A 6,222-nucleotide genomic window follows, 5' to 3' on the forward strand; every position below is an offset into this window, starting at 1 on the left:
TTAGGAGTATGAACATTCCCACTAGGCCAGGGGGAACCCTTTGAGGGTGGCATATTAGATACCCTGCATGTCTGATATTTACATTACAATACGATTCATAGCAGCAGCAAAATTACAGTTATGAAGTATCAATGACAATAATTTTATGGTTGGGGGTCACCACAACATGAGGAACCGGACTAAAGGCTGGCAGCGTTAGGAATGCTGAGAACCACGGATCTAGACTTAGCACTTTACCTACCAAAGCACGCCTAGCAAACATCAGATTTGTCTTCCCAGCCTTTATTCCTTAACCGCCTGACCTACTGTTTTCCTTTGAAAGAGTTCTATCTCTAATTAGAGAGGGACAGAGGATGATAATAGAGAGAAAAGCTCAGCGGGTCATTAGGAAAAGGACACAAATCCCATTGTTTTGGAAACTACTTCATTTGAGAGGGTTGTCTTTTTTTTTTATTACGTAGTATGTCTATGTATTATTTATACACAGGATTCATTGCAACACTTTCATATATGGATATATTTTGCCCATATTCATCCCCTGCTCCCCAAAATGAGAAGCTTTAACAGAAGACAATATGGTGTGTCTCTTGGTTTGCTGCCGAACATAAAACCAACATTTCATACAGAGAAATCATGAGCTCTGATCACACGACGTGGCTGAAACCACAAGACACAAAGGCCTATGAAGGCTTCCTTGTCAACCCAAATGCTGCTGTGTTATCAAATGCAAAATATTAGCTGAACACAACGGCACACACCTGGAATCCCAGCACTAAGGAGGCAGAGGCAGGCAGATCTCTGTGAGCTCCAGGTCAGTCAGGGCAACACAGCAAGACCCTGGATTTGGTTTTTGTTTGTTTTGGTTTTGGTTGTTGTTGTTTTGGTTTTTTGTATTTGTTTTTGTTTATCTGTTTGTTAAAAGAAGAAGAAGAAACAAAACCCTGTCCCTAGAGGCATTGTGTGTCCAGCTATTCTGTCGCATGTGTGTCATCCGGTGGCAGAGAGTTCTGTGTTCGGTGCTTAGTGTTCTGACCCTGGAACACCTGAATGATCAGTAGCGTAACACTCCCAAAAAAATACATGAGCCTGACTACCAGTCCAGTGCAGGAAGGGAAGCAAGATAAAGATCCCTGGGACGTGGGGACCTGGGCAAGAGTGAACTTGATTCAGACAACCCTCACATGGGGCCACTCCTGCAGCTTGGGGTGAGGAGTTAGCACAAGATGACCACCAGACCACCAGTGCCATGAGGCCTAGACAGAGAGCTAGCCTGGAATGAGCACCAGCCTGGCTCCACTCAGGCCTGGGGAAACATCCCTTGCCTGAAATAATCCTTTCCTGGTACCGTAATGCACAGGCAAGGTATAGCACTCCTGAGATCACTTCTGAGCCAATCCCAGACACTCAAAGACCCCTATGCCACTAAGAGGAACAGTTAAGTGGTGGAGAAATGGAAGAGACAGAGAAACAGAAGGATGTGGGCACAGTGAAGAGAGGCAGAACTGGAGACTCGAGGGTAGTGAGGAACAGCCTGATGAGAGTAGCCAGTGATGCCACCAGGGACAGTGGTGGAGTCCTGGCCTGAGATGACAGTGGGGATAGCATCTGGGTCCATGGCCTTGCAGCAGCAGGAGTCTGTTTACCTACCACCAAAGGCCAAGTGAATGTCCCTGGTCTGGGCTACTGCCCAGGCACATGTTGATGTCTGAGGGATGTGCAGAACTGGCTCTACTCCTTGCCTGGGCATTGTGGGAGAGCTGGCTCTGGGAACATGAGAGCAAAACAGCTGCCCCTGCCCCTAACCATTAGTGGTACTCAGGAGAGCAGCCTGCACATTGCCAAAGTGGCAGGAGAGCCAGCCTGAGGGTGAATGTGGGAAAGCTGGCAGTGCCTTTCACCTGTGGGATGGCATGAACAAGGTAGAGATGCCCTCCTCCCCGCTTGCCCCTCAACATCTGTGGCAGGTGGGAGACCTGGCCCTGGGGTCATAAGAGCAAGAGAGCTGTCCCTGCCTCTCATCTGCTGTAGCATTTTGGAGAACAGGCCCTGCACCTCACCTAAAGCAGCTGGGTAGAGCTGGCTCTGGAATGGCGGGTTGGGGTGGGTTTGCTGGTTACCCAGCTCCAGAGTGTAGGTAGCAGCAGGAGAGCCAGGAGGCTGACCAGGTCAGATACCTCTCAGACCCAGACCCAGGACTTGGAGTTGGCCCATCCTAACGTTTACCACATGGATGAACTGCTGGAGTGCATGAAGGAGCCGGTCGTACAGATCCAAAACTCCAGGATCTTCATGACACAGGGAAACGACAGGATATTCAAGAGGAGTCCCAGTGAGGTTCCTGTATTAATACAGTAGCAGAAGCCAGAGGCCTCCAACCAGACCAACGAGTCACTGTGATGAACATTTGCAAGCAAAGAAGTGTGGACAATAGGGTGTACTGTGGGACACCCTGTGACATACTGCAATTTCCACAAAGAGATTTCTCTGTTCCAGGGGAGGTTGCAGCTGTGGAGGACAGGTACAAAAGGAAGGGGAGATGAGTGGGATTGGGGGTCACAACATGAAATTCACAAAGAATCAACAAAAAGTTAAAAGAGGGGGGAGGAAAGAAATACAAAATGTAACAAAATGTAAAATTATAGATTTTATACTAACTCTATTTGAAAAAGTAAAAAGAAACATTAAATTTATCTCAACAACGTATTTTATATAATCAAATATGTCCAAAATACTATTATTACTTGACTCTCTGTAATGAAAACTAACAAGTTATTTTATTTTTACATGCCAGAGATTGTAGTAACTATTGTTTTCAGAATCTGTCATGTATTTTCTACTCGCAGAATATGTGTGTTTATTTGCCCCCCCCCCGTGTGTGTGTGTGTGTATGTGTGTGTGAGTGTGTGTGTGAGTGTGTGTGTATTTAGCGAGAGAGTATACTATGAAGTACACCCAGGGCCACACACATTCTAGAAAGGTATCTTATTACCAAGTTACCTCATTACCTCAGTTTGACTAGCCATATTTCTAGACTTCAATAACCATAGGTCGCTATGGGCAAAGTATTAGAAACTACAGATCTAGATAAAGACACAGATTTGAGAAATGTCTTTATAGTTAGTGGATTTCCCTAACATTTAGACATAGAGACTCCTGCCCCATGGGAAAGAAGTCTTGATTTTTTTTTCCTGGAATTTCATTTTTCTTCCTATTGAAAGGGTAACAGAAATGCCAGTTCAAGGTCCTCTCCTTTATCTCTGGTCCAGGCTCACAGGCCTAGTTAAAAGTGAATAGAACTGAGGTGAGACATTATCTCCTTCCCACTGTGCCCCAGGATGAGCTTCTGCTCCAAGAAAACAAGATGACTGCTGGGGTCTCACGTTGGCACCACAGCTAGCAACTGATAAAGGCCTTCACTCTCAATTTGTCACTAAATCGTTAAATAATATCTAGAGGTACTCAGTAACGAATTGTCACCCACACTTTACAAATGGATGACCTGAATATCAGAAAGGTTAAATTATTTGTCTCAAAGTAACAAAGTTACTACAAAATGAGTTGAAACAGAATACAATGTGTCCCACCCAGGCATAGCTTTCTGCTCACAGAAGGCAAACCAAAAGTTGAAGAAAAAAAAAAAAAATGGATTTCTTTCTTCTTTGGCAAAACCCCAGGTTCGGTCTACTTCAAGAAAACAACTTGTTGACCACTTAGCAAAAGTATAATAATAAATTAGTCCCTTGCCAATTGAACTCTTAATTGTTTAAGGTTTTGTTTATGTTGGACAGGGTCGTTTAACTCTGCCAATTTGAAATATTTCATTTTTGAGGTCAAGTGGATAACTGCAGGACTTTTTCCCCCCATTAGCATTAAAATGTGATGCAATCCTTTTTCTCTGCCAAAGAGAACAAAAGACGGTTCACAGAAAGTGGGTCCACAGCATGGTTGTCACCAGATGGGCAAGCCAAGTCCTACCCCAGAACATTGGTGACTACTTTCCAGGCAAGGCTCACTGTTACATAATTAGTTCCCCAGGCATGAGCTGTTTGGATTTTCTGTTCTATCCAGGATCTAAGTTTCTTTGCAGAGAATGATAGCATCTTAACTTTTGATTCAGCCTTCTGATGCTGTTTGGAAAGGATGTGGACAGATTCTAACTTCTACAACAGAAGACAATTCCACACTCTTATCACTCCTCACTGGAGAAACCTAATGGCCTCTGGAACCATATTTGCATGCATGGGTTTCAGGTGTTTTCTGTTGCTCATGTTTTCTCTGCTACACTCAATTTCTTTCTTTTATTTCTTTCTACTCTGGAGTTATCTTCCTTTGTGGCTAGGGGCCCCATTTAAGTCAATATTTTCTCTTTTGTGGTATATACCCTTTTAAATTTTTAGTTAGTAACTTTTTACAGCAACCCTTTTGCAAATCATAATGAAGTTATGTTCCTTGGTTATAGAGAATCAGAGTTACTGTGAAGGGGTAGGTGGATTGGTTAGGTCTGGATAGGATCAGAGTTACTGTGGAGGGGCAGGCAGATTGGTTAGGTCTATAAGAGACCTGTTGTGCAACTGTAAGGTCATAGTCTGATCCCCAGCACCCACCTTTTGTGGTAGTGCATGCTTGTAACACCAGTGCTCGAAAGACAGACACAGGAGAATCCCTGGAGCTAACTTGCCAGTGAATCTAACTGAATCAGAAAGCTGTGGGTCCCAGTGAGAGACTCTATCTCAGACAACATGGCTGATGGGTCCCAAGATTAATTGATAAGCTCTTTATGCATACACAAGTACCACATACACACACACACACAGACACACGAGATTCACTGTGGAATTTGTGAAGGTCCAGAATCAGATTAAACAGTCTTCCAAACATAGACAAAATAATAAGAAGGAGCTGAAAGTCAGCATCTTGTTCACAGCAAATCCTTTAGCATCTTCTCATAGGTGCTGCAGTGATGCTGGCCCAGTGATGCTGGCCTAGTGATGTCTTTAGTGAAGTGCTGAGTGGTGATGCCTTTGCCCTAGTTACGAGTCGCACATTGTTATTTCCTAAACAGCAATCATACACTGAAAGAAGGAAAGGAGGACTCTCCAGCCCACTAAACTGCCCTCGGTGTCAACTTTATCTCTCAGTGCTATCCCTTCCTTCCTCTACAGGAAATGAAGAAGGCGTACATGATAAGGAATTTCAAGCTTGCAAAAAAAAAAAAAAAAAAAAAAAAAAAAAAAAAAAAAAAAAGTAAAATATTAAGCTCTTTGAGATAACCAGCAAATTTTTTAAATTAGGGGTCAAAAGCATAAATAAAGGGATAAATCTTCCCTCTCCATCTGCCCAATCGCTTCCTCTCTCGATGCCCAGTTCTCAGAACCCAGCGAGGAAGCGTGTTGGTGAATTTCTTGCTCTAGCTCACCTATTCAAGTAGATTGATTGAATACTTCTTCTTAAAGTAATGGTTAGCTCTATCATCAATGACCAAATCCAAAAAGTAGGCAAAGTCATTGGCAGTTGAGAGTTACAGCCACCAAAACTGTCTGAGCAAATGAGCATGTGTCAGAGGCACTTTATCCAGACACTGCCTGCACATACATGCACATCTGCATGAGAACAGAGCCATGGCAGGTTATATTACTTCATAGCCATCTGGTCCAAGTACACCTACAGACTCGCAGGCAGATAAGATTTACTCCCAGTAAGATTCCATCCTCCATTTTGTATTCTACAGTTAAAGCTCAACTGGCTTATGCTTTCCAGACTAACTATAACTTTTTGTTCCTTAAAAGATGCTTTAATTAGGCCAGAAGGATAGCTTGGTTGGTAAAGTTCATACTTGCAAACACGAGGATCTAAGTTCAATCCCCCAGAAACAGAGGTAAAAATCTGGGTCTGGCATCTTGAGCCTATAACCTGTGATGCTTTGGAAGTCAAAGATGGGCAGATCCATGAGCCAGCCAGCCTTACTCATTAGGAGTTCCAGGAAAGAGAGACAGTCTGACTCAAAAAAACAAGGTATATAGAACCTAAGAAATGATGCCCAAGGTTTCCCTCTGGCCTCCACATGCACATGCATACATATGAGTATGTGCGCGCACACACACACACACACGATTTTCCAGCACAGCAAATTTATGGTTGGACATCAGTCTATGTGACTAATGTACTTGGTGTTTCTCAGTCCCTCAAACTGTAAGAGTATTTGCTCATCACTTTAGAGACAGC

General features: G+C 43.5%; 1 non-coding gene across 1 annotated transcript; it reads left to right on the top strand.

Moving 5' to 3' along the window:
• Positions 1–940: 940 nt before the first annotated feature.
• On the top strand, positions 941–1,067 carry LOC117718340 (small nucleolar RNA SNORA17). Its single transcript, XR_004608033.1, has one exon. It is a non-coding gene; the product is annotated as a small nucleolar RNA SNORA17 (small nucleolar RNA).
• The last annotated feature ends 5,155 nt before the right edge of the window (positions 1,068–6,222 follow it).

The sequence above is a fragment of the Arvicanthis niloticus genome, chromosome 12 (assembly GCF_011762505.2).
Source record: "Arvicanthis niloticus isolate mArvNil1 chromosome 12, mArvNil1.pat.X, whole genome shotgun sequence".
NCBI lineage: Eukaryota > Metazoa > Chordata > Mammalia > Rodentia > Muridae > Arvicanthis > Arvicanthis niloticus.